Source organism: Schistocerca serialis, chromosome 2, assembly GCF_023864345.2.
Source record: "Schistocerca serialis cubense isolate TAMUIC-IGC-003099 chromosome 2, iqSchSeri2.2, whole genome shotgun sequence".
NCBI lineage: Eukaryota > Metazoa > Arthropoda > Insecta > Orthoptera > Acrididae > Schistocerca > Schistocerca serialis.
In genome coordinates, this window is record NC_064639.1 from 962,414,972 (window position 1) to 962,434,771 (window position 19,800).

At 46.2% G+C, this 19,800-nt stretch overlaps 1 protein-coding gene across 2 annotated transcripts in view; it reads right to left on the reverse strand.

Moving 5' to 3' along the window:
• The window catches only part of LOC126456571 (sialin-like), a 157,003-nt gene that overhangs the window by 79,367 nt on the left and 57,836 nt on the right, over nucleotides 1–19,800 (reverse strand). The window lies entirely within an intron of this gene.

Here is a 19,800-nt window from a genome sequence, read left to right on the forward strand (position 1 = left end):
CATGGACGTTATTCAGCATATCTGGGATGGGAAATTTCAACCACCTCGTACTCTTACGTATTTAGGGACAGTCCTACAGGGATTCACGGTGTCAATTTCCTCCAGCACTATTCAGACATTAGTCGAGTCCATGCCATGTCGTGTGTAGGCACTTTTGTGTCTCGCGGGGGCCCTGCATGATAGTAGGCAGGCGTATCAGTTTCTTTGGCTCTTCAGTTTAGTTCAGTAAATAAATTAGAAGTACTCATGTGCGGTTCTAGCGTGAACATTGGACATTTCTTTCGTGCATATTATCACGTACATAAAGTGTGTCTAAAATTATGCAGGGACAAAGTTTTTAATAAGAAAAAGGTATGTATCATTCTGAAAATGAATTACGTTTTTAATGTCTGTACTTCCATTTTTAAAATAAAATTAGGTTGTGAACTACTTTATTTTCTTCTCAGTTAGGAAGCAGGGAACTGAGATGCAACACTTTTTGTTGTCTATAATAAAGAATTAGTTCTCCACTTTCAATAACATTTACAGAATTATTTCCTCATCTGCATCAAAAATGTATTAAATGGCTTGCAACTTTGATTTCTTCCTTGTTCTCGTCGTCAGTTGTTGATCTGTTTACTAACGCGTAAGTTATAAAAAACTGTTCTCATATCATGGCCATTTTGGTGAATGAGACTTTCCTCTGCAGGAATCTAGGGACAGATTGAATGAAGTGCAACACCTTGTCAGTTTTGAGACGATGAGTGCCATATTTGTTCAAATAGTTTTAATTTTCAGAGTCAGCCATTCACGCTTTTTACGTTATTGGTTTCGACCATCTCCATAAGTAGTCTTCAGATTGAATTCGTTTCAAGAATCGCGAGGAAATGTTATTAAGCCTCTAAGGAGGTATTTTACGAACACCTCGTTCCTCTGATTTAGTACTGTTTACCTGTCTGGGACCATTGACAGTAGATGAATAGTAGCATGTTTCGCTACTAATAGATGATCCACGGATTGTCACTTGCGGAGAGTGAAACTAGACATCAGGACTACAGTATATTTGTGCAATTAACCTCTTTATTCCATCCCTTGGCCTTAGTACATGAAGAACAGGTTGGTGGAGGCGTCCAATTGTCTCTCATTTTAAACAATGTACATCCAGCATTGCCGACAGTGCGAAGAACGGGGCCAAGTGTGACGTCACTCCAATGCTGCTGTCAGTGACGTCTCCATCTGCGACCATGGCAGTATGGCAGCGCAGCTGACGATGCCGCAGAGGTGGCCATGACCTCCTTCCATCGAGTGGGCAGGGCAGCTCTCTGCTCTGGCAATGGCTGCTATCGTGACTCAGGGCAGGCTGCCCCGTCCCATGTTAGGAGATCCTGCACTGCATTCTGGGATTTCTCTTCTGGTGTCAAGCTCGCGGTGGCGGTTGTGATACTGAGAGGGTAATATTTTAGTACACAAATGGCTGAGTATTTATATACTCCAGACTATTCGTTTAGGGCTTAAGGCACATACTCTATACACTCCCATGATGGCAAGTGAGGAAAGGCTTCCATTCTTCTGCTAGCATATTACAGTGCTATACAACATCCAGATGGCTCTGCTTTGTAACACCTGTCAGGAATGTTTTTCTTCGCAAATCAGCCTATGGCTGGCTCTGTTGCAGCTCACTCCCACTCTTCCATACTTTTTGATACACTTCACCGCGAATGACATCGACGTCCATGGATGTCAAGTTCTTATCTTCCTTCCTCTTTCTAAAATCTACCACCAAAAACTGCGTTTACACTGATCAGCCAGAACATTATGACCAAACACCTAGCCGGCAGCTGTGGCCGAGCGGTTCTAGGCACTTCAATCCGGAACCACTCGGCTGCTACGGTCGCAGGTTCGAATCCGGCATCGGGCATGGATGTGTCTGATGTCATTAGGTTAGTTAGGTTTAAGTAGTTGTAAGTCTAGGGGACTGATGACCTCAGATGTTAAGTCCCATAGTGCTTAGAGCCATTTGAACCATACACCTAATAGTCGGTATGTACACCTTTGGCGCCAATAACACACGATGCATTGTGGCAGGGAAGCAATGAGCCATTGGTAAGTCACTGGAAGGAGTTGGCACCGCATCTGCATACTTAAGTTCACCTAATTCGCATTAATTCCGGGGAGAGGGAGATGAGCTCTGACACCACAATCACAGCCCAGTTGTGTTCGATCATATTCAGATCTGCGGGGGGGGGGGGGGGGGCGCCAGCACCTCAATTGGAACTCGCCACTGTGTTCCTTGAACCACTCCATCGCGCTCCTGGCCATGTGATGGCGTATTAGCTTGTTGAAAAATGCCACTGCTGTTGGGTAACGTGACCATCATGAAGGGGTGTACGTGGTCTGCGACCAGTGTACGATACTCCTTGGCCATAATGGTGCCTTGCTTGAGCTTCACTAGAGCTATAGTTGCCCACGTTGATGTTCCACAGAGCGTAACGGAGCCGTTGCCTGCTTGCCTCCATCCCGCAGTACAGGTGTCTAGAAGTTATTCCCCTGGAAGACAACGATTCGCACCCTCCAATCAGCATGATGAAGCTATGGGGATTCATCAGACCATGCAACGTTCCAGCTGTGCTACTGTGCCAATGCGTAGTGCCGATGTTCACATGCCCACTGCAGTCGTAGTTGCACATGTCGTGGTGCTAACTTTGGCACATGCATGGATTGTCAGCTGCGGAGGCCCGTCATTAGGGGTGTTCGGTGCACTGTGTGTTCACACACACTTGCACTCTGCCCAGCATTAAAGTCTGATGTTAATTGCGCGATAGTTTGCCGCTTGTCCTATTTTACCAGTTTATCCAGCCAACGATGTCGGACGTTTGTAATAGTGATGACTGTCTAAACCGACGACGTCTGGACGTGGTTTCACGTACGTGTTGCCACATGTTGGAGACACCAAAGCACTCCTCGAACACCCGACAAGTCGTTCAGCTACTGAAATGCTCCTACTGAGCATCCGGGCCATCACAATGTGCCCTCGGTCAAACTCTGATCGATCACACACCTTCCCCAGTCTACACATGGACAGCACACTCACTGATACTGCATGCACCCTATGTGTGACACATATCCTATGAAAGCCCGCACTGGCTGCGATACTTACCCCACTTCTCGTGAGGTAAGCGGCTAACTTTACTTAACTCAGGTCTAACACAACAATCTCAATTAAAATCAAGCGATTCTTAAAATATTACTGTCTAAGTATTTTGTTCATTATATCAAGGCACCGGAAATAGTTCTGGTAGTTCAGGAGATATGGCGTCATTAATACGGAGACACGTGAAAAAATGCTTCATGATACATGAAATTTTAATAAATTCATTCTTTACTACTAACACTCACAGTCGAGTCAACTTGAGGAAATCCCTGACAATTGGCAGTGCTTTTGACAGCTTTTAACTGCAAGTGCAAACGGGTTGTAGGCGAAAGCAATAGCCCTGTCTATATAGCTATGAAGAAGCGTTGCCACAGAGAAGTTTAAAAAATCACGTTGTAGATACGCGAAGCAGCTGCGCCCAGAGTACAGAAACTGTACTTATACATTTGTACGTTATTCATATTTGTTTGTACGACTGGTTCGTAACCTCTAAGTGTTTTCAGGAATACATGGAAATTAACTTTTTGCGATGTTACGCTATGTACACAGCTCATTTTTGTTCTCGTTTTTCACAGAAAATTGATAAAAAATACCTTGGCAACGTCGCGTTTATCAGCTGGTATTAGTATAATATACGGCTTATAATCATGAGCCAAACGAATACTTTATTCCGGGCCAGCATTTGAAGACGACTGTGCTAGATTGTAGCAGTAGCAGTTTGCACGCTCACTATTTTGTTGCTCTGAAATACTGCATTTAACACATGGTATTAGAGTAAGGAATGATAAGATCAGGTTACTCTCCAAGTTTAGGATATAAAATACAACACCATTTTACTTTGGTCCCGAAACAATACGTGCATTTTCTTGGATGATTATTGTCATAAAATTATTTAAAACAAATTCTTTTCACATCATGACAAAATATAAATGCTTCCTTACTGCAGCCATTTTTTAAATAGAAATTTGTGCAAAATAATAAAGTTAATACGATGCCTAAAGTGAGGCATTCATTCAAGGACCAGAAATTAAATTTAAGTAAAAGATTACATTCAAAACCAAATGAAATAAATAAATATGATGATGATCATTCTGATACACATTTTTAAAAAATTACCGTTTTGCAAGTACTGAACAAGAGACCTTTAAGTTTTGAGCTCAGAGCCTTAGTCATTATAATATGCAGCAAACAGATTTTATTTTTAATTGTTTACTGTCTCACGAGGAACTGTTCTTGGCATATTTTCACAAACCAGGTTTGTCCATGGTGGGTGGCTGCCCGGTGTGAAACCTACACCACTGTATGGGTGGTTTCAAAAAGTCATTCCCACCCCAGGTGGCTCAGTGACAAATCTTTACTGTACTCCAAATTAAATGCCTTATGCCGATAACCGTTTACCACCAGAACACCGATAATTCATACCTGCCTTGCTGTAGGCATTGCACGTAGACCCTACTTTGTTTTTTACCTTGACAGAGTATAAAAAAACAAGGTTTACGTTATTCTTCAGTGCTTCTCGTTGTACTGCTGGCAAATTTCACAGTTGTCCATTATAATTATCCGGGCTGTTATGTCGTGGTCGGTTGATGAATTCTGTGGTGATTCCCAACGTTTCGTCTCCGACTGCGGGAGACATCTTCAAGGGGGTGCGTAGCTTGATGGAAGGTCCAACACACACACTGGCTCGCTACTGACTGCCGCTAAATTCCGTGTCCGCGCGCCCCCGCGCCGCGGCGTGACGTCACGTGTTTTGAAAACGTCAGTGCAATTGGCCGCTGTCCGTCGCCGTCGATCGCCGTTGCCATCACCCAGTAGTGGACGAGTGGTACACATCTTCTTTAACACCGGCATCCATATACCGTTTAATTTGACGCCCTTCTTTCGGTTGAAATTATTTGGGTGTTTAGCGATTTCGATTGCCTCCCTGTAGACCCTTTCGTAGTATCCGCTCGTGGCCGCTAGTACTTGCGTCTCCTCGAAACGAATATTGTGGTTCCCTGGCTGGAAAGCATGCTCCGCAACAGCTGATCGTTCCGTTTCTCCTCTTCTACAATTTCCCTTGTGCTCTTCCAAACGTTTAGAAACAGTTCTTTTGGTGGTACCCACATAAACATCACCACAGCTGCATCGGATCCTATACACTCCAGATTTTTCCAATGGTTTGCGAGCGTCCTTGGCAGGCCTAAGGTATTCCTGTATCTTCCTGGTGGGCTTGTAAATTACGGTAATATTCCGCTTCGTCAAGATCCTCCCTATTCTTTCCGTTACATTTTTAACAAACGGCAGGAAAACATTAGATTTTGCAGTAGCCTGTACGTCAGTATGATTTCTGCGTGGCTGTCTCAACGCACGTTTTATTTCGGCGGACGAATATCCGTTCTTCGTTAGTGCATTGTAGAGATGTTCCATCTCAGCGTCGAGCAACGCAGGTTCACAAATATTTCTAGCTCTGTCCGCTAACACCCCGCTTCTGTTGTGGGTGGTGGTTCGAATCCCGGTGCAAATAACGGTCCGTGTGCGTGGGTTTGCGGTAAACTGAGTGGCCCAAACTACCATTTTCGTTTCTAAACACAAGCACATCGAGGAAATTTAGTTTGCCGTCTACCTCCCCCTCCATTGTAAACTGAATTATTGAGTTTATACTGTTCAGATGTTCGTGGAACCGGCTTAGTTCTTCCCTACCATGTCTCCACAACACAAACGTGCCATCCACGTATCGGAACCGTACATTTGGTAAATTTCACAGTTACTAGGTAAAATTGTATTTCACTCTTAATATCTTCTACTGTTGTTAAACAGTAGTGTTGTATCGTATTAGCCTACAGTGACCTCCAAAGAAACGAGGAACTGCGGAACTACAACAGGTTATACAACATTTGTTCACCAACAACAAAGCAATCTTTACGCTAGACTGCTCGTATCAAAAGTCTTTGAGGAAAACAAAGTAAAGGAATGAATGACTGTAATGGTAGAGTTACAAAAATAAATACGTGTCTATGAATTACTTTGTTATTGGTCATCAACAGAATCCACTTCTGACCGGGTTATTACGACTGGTTCGGACAATATTAGGGAATTCCCCCATAAATTTTGCTGTGTTATCAACTTACGACACATAAGGTATGGGGAGCGCTCACTTTTGGAAATAAGCTACAATTGTTACCGCTCAATGCATATTTGGACATCACCGTCATTCCACTAGACAGTGGGTAAAATACCATTCAGTATGACTTGGACAGCTTTCTTTACTCCCATGTGCGGGAACACTTCCCTCCTTGTGCGCGGAGTCCGTAGCATTTGCTAACTATTGCAACGTGTCTAATCCGGCACTGACCAGTAGCACATTTCTATTGAGTAAATCCATAGCGAACCCTCACTCTTCTGTACTATTATGATTTTTGTAGCTTCAGAATAACTACACAAATATGAGAAATGTGAAGTCGCATTGCTGTCTACTTCCTTTATTAACATTAATGAAATCCTATGTTTCTTGTCCAAAAGCCCAATACAAAAAAATTGTCCTAAACATGTTTTCATAGAAGCGTTACGTAAGTCACAAACATTTTAAAAATATGCTCACTCTAAATTTCATATTCCAACAGTGTAAAATACATACGCAAGATGGTTAAAATGGCTCTGAACACAATCGGAATTAGCATCTGAGGTCATCAGTCCCCTAGAACTTACAACTACTTAAACCTAACTAACCTAAAAACATCACATACATCCATGCCCGAGGCAGTATTCGAACCTGCGACCGTAGCGGTCGCGCGGTTCTATACTGAAGCGCCTGGAACCGCTCGGCCACATCGGCCGACACATACGCAAGAGAAAGGGATATTAGATTACATTGTTACTGCACTATTTCTCTGAGGATATCTTTAAGACAGCTACAGCCAGAGGAACCGAAAGATAACCAAGCAGTACATACATCATTCAACAATTAAGACGGCAGAAGATGATTGTCAACATTTATCCAGTGAAGCTAAGTTTAGAAACACGTAAACGTCTTGAGTTTGTTGGCAGAAGCTATACGAGATTTAAATGGTTGTCTTTAGGTGAGAAAGATAATGACAGGGGATAGTGATGTAAACATACAGAGGAAGACTTAAGGAGCTTGATACTAGACACACACATCGTAAAGATATAAAATGAAGACGTCGTGGTCCAGATAGAGAGCGAGAAAAAGCAAGTGTGTAGAGCAATGATTCTTCGGACGATGGAATTGTTTCTGAAACTGCACTTCCAAATACTATCTACGACTGAAAAGCAATGTATTCCTATCTAACATTATTTAGAGGGCAGAGGAGTACTACACAAAGGAAGCAGCTACTCGGGTAGTAGCAGAATAGCTGTGGAATGTACAGAGGGGCTTCTGAGACTAGGCGGTAGTTTGTGGTATTCTGATGAACACTCGCCAGTCGGTACGCAGATAACGACGTCAGACCGCTTTCAGAGTAAAGACACTTCGGCTGTTAAAATTTGATCAGTAAATTGGCGAAGTATTCGTAACGAAGTTCCCGAATTTACTGCCCCCAGGAGAGTTCTCGCCCTCAAATTATTGTGGAGAACGAGAGTTGGCTGAAACCCGAAGAAGAGAGCTCCGAGATATTTAGCGAGTCATGGAACGTGTATCGGAAGGATATACGTATTAGCCGCCATAGGAGGAGTGTTTATTACTATTTACAAAAATATTGCCTCTACTTACGTCGAAGTTTTGAGTGACAGTGAAGTTATCTGTTCGTATATAACAGACCCTGGTAAGGCCACGTTAACTGTTTGATTTCTTACCGGTCACAAGATTCCGCTGTGACAGCTCTAGAGTCATTCATAGAAAGTCTACGGTCAGAGGGGCGTAAATACCAAGATCGTGTGATACTGGTTGGTGGCGATTTTAATCTACCAAATACAGACTGGGGCGTCTAGGAAATCATTGCGGGGGTTACAGACAGACAGTCGTGCAAAGTACGTTTAAACACGTCTTGAGCAGTCTAGTTCGGCAGCCCACACGCGATGGAAGTATCTTAGACCTTGATGCTGCAATCGGGCCAGACCTTAATCGACGGCGTCAGTGTAGAGACTGGTCTCAGTGGTCATCGTATCATAGCGACTCTGGTTACGAACGTTAAGAAATCAGTCAAGAAGACTACGAGAGTTTCTCTTATAAAGAGCAGATGAGGAGTTACTAGTACCAAAGAGAATGAATTAACATCACTTGATTCCAGTAACGTGGAATCAGAGAAATGATGTGCAAAGTTTAAACAGACTGTAAATCATGGTCTGGAGAACTATGTGCCTAGTAAATAGGTTAAGGACGGAAAAGACCCACCGGGTTTTAACAACGACATTCGGAAATACCGAGAAAGCAAAGGCTGTTGCAATCTCGATTGAAAAAAAAATCGTAGATGACAACAGGCAAAGGTTGTCGGAGATTCGGTTGTTTAGATCTGTACGCGAAGAATACAAACTACCACCGTCATTCCTCAGCGAAAGATCTGGTCGAGAACCCGGGAAAATTCTAGTCCTATATAAAACCGCTAAGCGGGTCTAAGGCTTCCGTCTACTCGCTCGTTGACGAGACTGGTGTGGCAGCTGAAGGTAGCAAAACCAAAGCTGTAGTTCTAAATTTCGCATTTAAGATATCGTTCACGCAGAAGACTCGTACAGACATATCGTCGTTTGACCACTGAACACACTACCGTATGGACGACTCAATAGTATGTATCCCTAGAGTAAATAACTGGAAGGGTTGAAAACAATTTAGTCGACAGGAATGCCAATTCGATTTTACAGGGTGTACGCTACGCCAATGGCCCCTTACTTAGGTTTCATTTATCGCAAATGTTACTCCCAGCGCAACGTCGCAGGCGACTGGGAGAAAAGCTCCAGGTTTTTTTTGTTTTGGTTTTAGGGCGCAAAACTGCGATGGTCATTAGCGCCCAGCCCGTGACTTAGGAAATAGTAAAAAACCGAAATTGAAAACCAGGAGCAATGGGAACAAAGCCATAAAATTGGAGAAACTAAAAGCAGAAGGAAGGCTTAAAAATCCACTACAGAAAGGGGTTGGTAGTCCCCAAAAAAAAGCTTCAAATGACTGACGTCATTTCACTGGCACTAATAAACTGGAGAACGCGGTCGGCTGAGCGCGCGTCATCTGCTAAAATCGACGATAGATCAGGCGATAGCTGTAGACGGGAGCGTAACGGATTAAAATAGGGGCACTCAATTAAAAGATGTCTTACCGTCCACAGCTGAGAGCAGTGGGGACAGAGTGGGGAGGATCGCCGCTTAAAAGAGGTCGATGGCTAGAAAGACAGTGCCCTATCCGGAGTCTAGTTAAAATTACCTCCTCCCGACGACGCGTTCGGGAGGAAGAGGTCCAAGCACAAGGAAGAGCCTTCACGTCCCGCAATTTATTATGGGAAAGTGTTGACCAATGCGCGTGCCATAAATGAACAACACGACGACATAAAACGCTCCGTAGATAGGCGAAAGGAACCGATTGAATAGCTGGCCGAAGAAAGACTGCAGCCTTGGATGCAATATCGGCCGCCTCATTTCCACAGATACCAACGTGTCCCGGGAGCCAGAGGAACGCCACTGAGACGCCCTCCAGGTGGAGCAAGCGCAGACAGTCCTGAATCCGGTGGACCAGAGGGTGCACAGGATAAAGAGCTTGGAGACTGAGGAGAGAGCTGAGAGAATCTGAACAGATAACGTACTGTATCCGCTGATGGCGACGGATGTAGTGGACAGCCTGGAGAACAGCGTAAAGCTCCGCAGTATAAACCCAACACTGGTCGGGAAACCGAAAGTGATTTGGGATGTCGCCAACAATATAGGCACTCCCTACAGCTAACGATGTTTTCGAGCCGTCGGTGTAAAATGTGGCGTCCGTCATTTGTGCACACAGAGCAGCAAATGCCCGACGATAAACAAGTGGGGGTACCATCCTTGGGAAATCGACAAAGGTCACGGAGCAGGCAGATCCGGGGACGGAGCCAAGGCGGTGCTGTACCCCAAGTTGTCAAGAAGGTTTTAGGAAAGCGGAAAGAAAGAGAATGGAGCAGTTGACGGAAGCGGACTCCCGGTGGTAGTAGGGAGGAGGGGCGGCCTGCATACCCTACATCAAAGGAGGCGTCGAAAAAAATGTCATGGGCTGGATTAGCAGGCATGGAAGACAGATGGCAACCATAACGACTCAGAAGGACTGCTCGCCGATTGGACAGCGGAGGTTCAGCAGTCTCAGCATAAAGGCTTTCCACAGGGCTGGTGTAAAAAGCTCCAGACGCTAAACGTAATCCACGGTAGTGGATAGAGTCGAGACGCCGAAGAATAGACGGCCGAGCAGAGGAGTAGACTATGCTTCCATAGTCCAATTTCGAGCGCACTAAGGCGCGATATAGGTGGAGAAGGACCACTCGGTCCGCTCCCCAGGAGGTACCATTCAGGACACGGAGGGTGTTGAGGGATCGCAGACAGCGAGCCGAAAGATAGGAAACGTGGGAGGACCAGCACAGTTTTCTGTCAAACATAAGACCCAAGAATTTAGCGACGTCTGAAAACGGAAGGTTGACAGGACCTAGATGTAAGGAGGGCGGAAGGAACTCCTTACGTCGCCAAAAATTAACACAAACGGTCTTACTGGGAGAGAAACGGAAGCCGGTTTCGATGCTCCAAGAGTGGAGGCGATCGAGACATCCTTGAAGACGTCGTTCAAGAAGGCTGGTCCGTTGAGAGCTGTAGTAGATCGCAAAATCGTCCACAAAGAGGGAGCCCGAGACATCAGGAAGGAGACAATCCATTATTGGATTTATGGCAATGGCAAACAGTACAACACTCAGCACTGAACCCTGGGGTACCCCGTTTTCTTGGGAGAAAGTACGGGAGAGAGTAGTGTTCACCCGCACCCTAAATGTGCGCTCTGCCATAAATTCGCCAAGAAAAAGAGGTAGCCGACCTCGACAGCCCCGAGAGAACAGTGTGCGGAGGATGCCTGTCCTCCAACAGGTATCGTATGCTCTCTCCAGATCAAAAAATATTGCTACTGTTTGGCGTTTCCGGAGGAAATTGTTCATGATATAAGTGGAGAGAGCAACAAGATGGTCAACTGCAGAACGATGCTTTCGGAATCCGCATTGGGCAGGTGTTAAAAGACTGCGGGATTCCAGCCACCATGCTAAACGGTAATTCACCATACGCTCCAAAACCTTACAGACACTACTCGTGAGAGAAATGGGACGATAGCTAGAGGGGAGATGTTTGTCCTTACCAGGTTTCGGAACAGGAACGACGATAGCTTCCCGCCATCGTCTGGGAAAAGTACTGTCGGTCAAAATTCGATTATAAAGGCGAAGGAGGTAACGCAGATTAAGGGTTGATAAATGCAGCAACATTTGGACGTGGATACCATCCGGTCCTGGGGCGGAGGAGCGAGAAGAAGAGTGCATGTTGGAGTTCCCGCATGGAGAAAACAGTATTATAGCTTTCGCGATTTTGAGAGGAGAAAGCAAAAGGTCGCACTTCCGCTGCACGTTTCTTCGGGAGAAACGCTGGCGGGTAATTTGAAGAGCTCGAAATCTCAGCAAAGTGCTGACCCAACGAGTTTCAAATTGCGACGGGGTCCACGAATGTATCATGCGCGACAGTGAGCCCAGAGACCGGGGAGAAACTAGGAGCGCCTGAGAACCTCGAAGCCGACTCCAAACTTCCGAGGAGGGAGTGAAGGTGTTAAATGAGCTAATATAGAATTTCCAGCTTGCCTTCTTGCTATCGCGGATGACACGACGGCATGGCGCACGGAACTGTTTATGGCGGATACAGTTGGCCAAAGTAGGATGGTGGCGGAAAACGCGGAGAGCACGTCGCCGCTCACGTATTGCATCATGGCATGCCTCGTTCCACCAAGGAACTGGGGGGCGCCGGGGCAATTCGGAGGTGCGTGGTATTGAATGTTCCGCAGCTGTAAGAATAACGTCGGTAATATGTGTGACCTCATCGTCGACGCTGGGAAAATGACGGTCATCTAATGTCGCTAGAGACGAAAAAAGTGTCCAATCGGCTTGGGCAAACTTCCAGCGTCGCGGGCGCATGTAGGGCAGTTGAGGCTGCAGTCTAAGGACACATGGAAAGTTGTCACTCGAGTGTGTATCATCAAGGGCGAACCATTCGAAGCGCCGAGCTAGCGGAACAGTACCGACCGCAAGGTCCAAATGAGACAAATTTGTCGTGGAGGCAGATAAAAATGTAGGGACCCCAGTGTTGAGGCAAACTAGATCCGCTTGGTGGAAGACGTCTAGCAATAGTGAGCCACGTGGACAAGAATGTGGAGATCCCCAAAGCGGGTGGTGGGCATTGAAGTCCCCAACCAGCAAATAGGGGGGGTGGAAGCTGACCAAGAAGATGAAGGAGATCAGCTCGTGCCATTGGTGTGGACGATGGAATGTATACAGTACAAAGAGAGAACGTGTATCCGGAAAGGGAAAGACGGACGGCGACAGCTTGGAAGGAAGTGTTTAAATGGATTGGGTAATAATGGAGAGTTTCATGGAGAAGAATCGCGAGTCCTCCATGGGCTGGAGTGCCTTCAACAAAGGGGAGATCATATCGGACGGACTGAAAATGAGGGAGAACAAAGCGGTCACGGGGACGCAGCTTTGTTTCCTGAAGACAGAAGATGACCGGTGCGTAGGATCGTAAGAGGATCGACAATTCATCCCGATTGGCTCGAATACCGCGGATATTCCAGTGGATAATGGACATAGGGTGAACAGAAAATGGAGGAATGTGACCAAGGGTGCTGTCAACTCAACGACTGCTCAGAGCTTGCGACCGACAGCATGGAATGGCATTCAGCCGAAAGCAGAAGATCTTGATCCATAGGTTGGTCAGGAGCAGCTCCTGCCACCAGCGATCGGCCGGTTGATCGGCCGCCAGCAGTGCGCCTCGGCGACACGGAAGACGGCCGAGGGCGATTTCCGCCAGGTAGTGCCGTAGATGGGACACGCCTTGGCGGAGAAGGAGAGTAACTGGGTTTCTTTGTAGCCTTCTTGGAAGTATGATGTTTTGATGAAGGAGGAACTGATGGTTCTGAAGTTGCGGTATGTAAAAACTCTTCACGAGTATGCTCTTTTTTCGAAGTCTTGGTGTCTGACTTTTGGGCTCGAGATTTAGCAGAACCCGACGAAGGGTGAGCCATAGTGTGGGCAGGCGAAAGTGGTGAGGTTGAACGGGCTATCTTTGCGCTGGCCGATCTGACGACCGTGTCACTAAAGGTGAGGTCGCAAGTCTGCGTGGCCGCCTCCTTTGTTGGCCGAGGAGAAGCAAGGACAGTGCTGTATTTTCCTGTCTGAGGCACGGTGGGCTGTCGACTGGCGAATAATTTTCGAGCAGCAAAGGTCGACACCTTTTCCTTTACTCTAATTTCCTGGATGAGCTTTTCGTCCTTAAAAACGGGACAATCTCGAGAGGAAGCAGCGTGGTCACCCATACAGTTGATGCAGCGAGGGGATGGAGGTGGACAAGCACCCTCATGGGCATCCTTGCCACACGTAACACATTTGGCCGGATTGGTACAGGACTGGCTGGTGTGATTGAACTGCTGACACCGATAGCAACGCGTAGGGTTTGGGACGTAAGGGCGAACGGAAATTATCTCATAGCCTGCTTTGATTTTCGATGGGAGTTGAACTTTGTCAAATGTCAAGAAGACAGTGCGGGTTGGAATGATGTTCATGTCAACCCTTTTCATAACCCTACGAACAGCCGTTACGCCCTGGTCAGACAGGTAGTGCTGAATTTCTTCGTCAGACAATCCATCGATGGAGTGTGTATAAACGACTCCACGTGAGGAATTTAAAGTACGGTGCAGTTCCACCTGGACAGGGAAGGTGTGTAGTAGTGAGGTATGCAGCAATTTTTGTGCCTGGAGGGCACTGACTGTTTCTAACAACAGGGTGCCATTCCGTAATCTGGAACAAGACTTTACAGGACCTGCAATTGCGTCGACCCCTTTCTGAATAATGAAAGGGTTGACCGTGGAGAAGTCGTGACCTACGTCAGACTGAGAAACAACAAGGAACTGTGGCAACGATGGAAGAACTGACTGTGGCTGAGACTCAGTGAACTTACGTTTGTGAGCAGACATAGTGGAAGGTGAGGAAACCATTGCGGAAGAATCCCCCATGATTACCGGCGTCTCCAATGGCGTGCTCCTCCCTTGTGGGGGCCCTCTCTGAGGGCACTCCCGCCTTAGGTGATTGTTCACACCTCCCGACAAACGGACAGAGGGACCAATCGGTACTTTCGGAAGGTATCAGCTCGGGTTATCACCCCTCCCTGGGCCTGGCCGTTACCAGTGGGTATGTACGTGTCCTACCTGTCTACCCAGGGCAGGGAATTACGCGTTACCCCGTCACCGGCTATGCATGGAAATGCGTGGGTCAGCCTTCAGACACGCACAGGGAGGAAAAAAGAGAAAGGGAAAGTAAAGAAGAGGGGTCTCAAACGCTGCAGCGGAGAAAAGGGCAAAGAGAAGAGGGAAGGAAAAGAGAAGGACAGAGGAAGGACGAAGACTTGCAAGTGTAGAAAGCAAGGAATTTCTAACAGTTTCGAGCGCCCGTCTCCCGACATAGGCACAAACCATACTCCCAGAGGGGGAGAAAGGGAAGGAAAAAGCCAGAGGTGAGGGGGGTGGGGCGAAGATGGGGGACGGGGAAGGATGTGGAAAGGGAAGGGAAGGTATGCAGCCCGGAAAGGAAGGAGGGCCACATTAGCTCGGGGTCCCGTGGTCGCTACGCACGTGTCCACAAAAGAGTTGTGGACCCCCTGGGGGGGAAGCTCCAGGTTACTTATTATAAGTATAAAAGGACGGATCCTCAAAATTACAAACCAATATCCGTAACATCAGTCTGCTGCAGATTTCTTGAAAAAAATTTCAGTTCGAATATAACATTTCCTTGAGACAGTGAAGTTCATATCCATGAATCAGCACGGTTTTAGAAAGCATTGTTCGTCCGAAACTCAGCCTGTCCTCGTCTCAAATGATTATATGTGAACTGTGGATGAAGGGCAACAGGCGGATTCCATAGTTATAGATTTCCGAAAAGCATTTCACAAGGTGCCCCAAATGCTGACAAGGAGTATATGAAATACGTTCATAGATATGTGAGTAACTGGAAGACTTCTTAAATGACAGAAACCAACATGTCGTACTCGCCGACGACAGTTCATCTGAGACAAGGGCATCCTCAGAAGTGCCCCTGGGAAGTGTGATAGGACCTCTTATTTTCTATAAACAGAAATCATTTGGCGGACAAGGTGAGCAGCCAGATAAGCAACAGCTTCCTGTATTTGGGGGCCTTGCTCCCGAAGTAGGTACTTTGGTAGCAACGGAAGGAGATTTTCTCCCTACCACTAAGGGGGCAGATGTATTATGTAGGCTCGGAGGGCCCATTGGTCGTGGCAGAGAGTGTGGTACAACTGGTACTTGTGATGGCGATGGTAATGTAGATGCAGCATATGTGGACATCAACCGAACGGTGTGTAATCGTTCAAATTTACGTTTAGTCTCTTGATAAGAAACGGGTCCAGGATCTTGTACTCCACGATTTTCCTCTCGGAGTATTGTGCACTCTGGCGAGCAGGGGGACTGCTGCTCTCCGCGGTTGAGACAAGTGGGGGGACGTGCAGAGGGAGTATATCTGGATGCAGTGGACGTCCGCAGTCTCAACATGTAGCGTTTGAAGTGCAGCAAGAAGACATGTGCCCGAATTTCTAGCACTTAAAGCACCGAATAGGGGAATGGACGTATTATTTAACGTCACAGCGGTAAACGATCACCTTGACCTTTTCAGGCAATGAATCACCCTCAAAGGCCAAGATGAAGGCACTGGTAGCACCCTCTCTAGTCCTTGGATCCCTGTAAACACGCCGGGTGAAATTAACACCACGGCGATCTAGACTGGTGCGGAGCTCGTCGTCAGACTCCAAGAGGAAATCGCGATGGAAAATAATCCCCTGGATCATGTTGAGGCTTTTATGGGAAATGACAGAAACAGGAATATCACCCAGCTGGTCACAGGCGAGTAACGCTCGGGATTGGGCTGGAGACACTGTCTGGATCAAGACTGCAGCGCTTCTCATCTTCGACAGCGCTGTCACTTCCCCAAACTTGTCCTCAAGATGTTCAACAAAAAATTGAGGCTTCATAGGAAGAAAGGAGTCCCCATCCATTCTGCTGCACACTAAATACCGAGGCGAATATGGCTCTTCTTTCTGTAGCCCTACGTTCCTCCCAGGGTGTCGCAAGGGAGGGAAACGATTTAGGGTCATATCTGTAAGCATTGTACTCGTTCTTGGCCTCCTTAGAGACTGCTGGCGCCATACGGTCACCAGCAAGAGATGACTTAGTCCGCTTCATTGCAGGTCATCCGCCCTGATGTCACCCACTCCGATTAGGGGCTCACCCCACAGGCACCACCCAGCTACAGCTAAGGTTACCTGGCATAATGGCCGTTGCCGAGAGTCCTGATGTCCCAGGAAGACAGGCATCTACTCCTTGGCATACGTGGAGAGCTTACATCTCAGGCATCAGCAGTGCTATGCCTATGTTGTCGGAGGCTACCACCAAATGGGTACATCACGGCCCCACAACAAGGGACTGGCTACCGTGCTGGATATTGGGCGCAGACAAATCCAATATTGTCATGTGGGCGAAAGAGGACAGGAGACGACGAAAGGTGACATACCCTGGAAATTGTCCCTCCCAAATAGTTGAATTGCAGATGGAGACGCAAAGCCAAGACAAGAGATTCAAGAGAGTGAATCTAAGAGCACTATTGATAAATTATGCCCCCTCTTAAGGCGTCCTTCCCCATATGACCCGCACTTCTGTAGAATTTGGAAAGTGGCAGGTCAAACCATAAAATGGGACCTCAATTACCGGGCCGAGAAGTGAGAGACTCCTTTTAGTCGCCTCTTACGTCAGGTAGGGATACCTCAGGCCTATTCTAACCCCCGACCTTTAGGGGAGTGGCACTTCTGACCAACCAGTTTTGCACCGTGGCGTTTCCGACCCGAGACTGACGGTTCGAAAAGCCACGGCTAGAATATATCTAATCGAAAACATCACGTTGGTGTCAAGGGTCGCGAAGTCCAAGGGCGGGAAGTCCCCTTCACCGAATCTTATGCCCAAAATTTTGGGTACACAGTAAAAAGTAATAAGCCATTACTAGACCCAGTCGATACGATACCTGCTTAAAGTTTAGATTTGAGTATAAGTAACAACTGAAAAGTATTTAGTAAAAAAATATCGGCATCGAGATGAAAATACGAGATACGAAGGACTGTGGATACTTTTTCCGTGTCCTTAGCTCCGAGTGGACAGGATGTTTGCAAATTGATTGCCTGCAACGTGTTTGTTTCATCGCAAGCGGCTACCTAGAGCACATTTACTGTCGCTAAGTAATTCTGAGTGAGCCGTATGTTAAGGTGACACCATGTAACTGCAAGGCTTCACAAGCACGCATGATTAAGCGTTTTGCATAAGCAGGCACAAATCCCACACGCCTCCACATGGCTCAGCATGCTTGTACAAGCATCAGTTCTTACCTGAAATATGTCGAGCTAAGACGACGTTGCGCTTACGTGTCTGGTCCACAAACTAGCACCCTAAAGATGTTATTAACAAACTAAAGGAACTGTGCTAAACTTACATGATCTGATTAACATTGGCAGAAATACTGACTGTAAATGGTAAATGTCGTAATATTTAAATATTGTCGCTATCTTTGTAGCGTATTTATTTCTTAAGGATATACGTTGTTACAATGACGCGAGTAAGTGCTTGTCTCACATCTGATAGGCTCAAGTCATTGAAACAAAGTGAGTGCGCTAATGAGTGCCAGTCGATTTTTTCACTTCGTGTTGAAGTTTTCTCGATCTCTGAAACTGACATACGGCAGCAAGTACGATGTACTAACCACCTGCCCTTCGATATCCGCATCCAGTGGGCTGAGGATGACACGGCAGCCGGTCGATACCGTTGGGCCTTCATGGCCTGTTCGGGAGGAGTTCTAGCTTTTTAGTTAAAGAAGTGTTAAGCATTATATATACAGTAAATGTAGCGCGCAGAGCGTCCTTATTACGCGTTTATCGGTTATTAGGACGTTGCCTAAGTTCGTAGCGTTTTTCCATAGGTGTAATAAACGCAACAGATACAATAACACAGACTTGCAATAACATATTCTACTTCACTACTTACAACAGTCTGCCAACTCTGGTGTAACTTTTCGACTCATGGACTGTATAAATCACGTGGTTTTGAAGCGAAGAACTCGTCAGCCTTTTTCTGAGCGCATTTTCATCCGAAAAGGAAGTTCCTTTAAGGTTGTTAAATAGAGAGCGGAAAAGGTGGAAACCTGATGGCGCATGATTAGAGGTTGGTTCGTAATGACTTCGCAACCTAACTCCAGTACTTGTGTTGTCAGTATAGAAGAACACGAGCGGACGTTATCGTGCAGTAGAATCGCTTCACGCAGTCTTCCTGGTCGTTATTCTAGGATTGCGTCTGCAAGTCGTCTCAGTTACTGACAACAAACGTTAGCAGTGATGGTTAAACCTCGGGGAAGCGATTCGTAGTACACAGCAACGTCGGTGTTCCATCATATGAATAAGATCTGTGAATGCACGCAGGTCTTGTACGGGCAGTTGCTGTTGTATTTGGGCTCTACCACTCGTTTCTTTTCCATATATTAGCACGAAGGAACTATTTCTCGTCAACAGTAACGATTCAGCATAGCAATGGTCGCTGTTGGTCATGAGCCAATTGATGAGTAAGCAGAGATGCGCATATGGACACCCGCTGATTTTTGTGACTGGATTCATGCCGTACTCATATGCCCGTTTTCTGAGCCTTCCTCACCACATGCAAATATCTGTCGATGATGGAATGATCACATTTGCCAGTTCTCGTGTGTACTGAAGTGTATCATTATGGATTCATGAGTTTAAACGATCTTCTTCAAACCCTGTAGGTCTTCCTGAACGTCGAGGCTAACTAATGTCAAAACGACCTTCCTCAAAACGAAAAAAAAAAAAGTTTCTTGCCGTGCTCTGTGCACTGAAATTATTCCCACACAAGAATAAAACGGTAATGGCTGCATCCGTTGCTGTCATCCATGAATTGAACTGAGACAAAAAATCTCAGAAATGTTCCCATTTCTACACTTGACACTCCATTTTCCAGCGACCACAACTCCATCTCCAGATAATAGAATAACAATATGGAAAATCAAATAGCAACGGTGAACTACAAATAAAAAAGACAATCGATAAATAAACCCACAGCAGCTGGAATACCAACATACAAAAGCGCTACGATCCTATGCACCTACCTAATATTAGTTCAGAGATATAACAAAGCGATTAAGTATGTAATTAACAAATGTGCAGATAAATACTATATCCAAGACAGCGAATGATTTTACAAATGGTGGAATTTTCCACACTGTGCTCACTGCACTGAGAGAAAACATGCTGAGAGTGTTCCTTCAGTTTCATGTGGCCAATTATATTTTAATACCCGTAACATGATTCTACACGTACTTGCCACAGCAGATGCAAATTATGGATTTATTGGTTAGACTTCGGCACAAATGGTAGAATGTCGG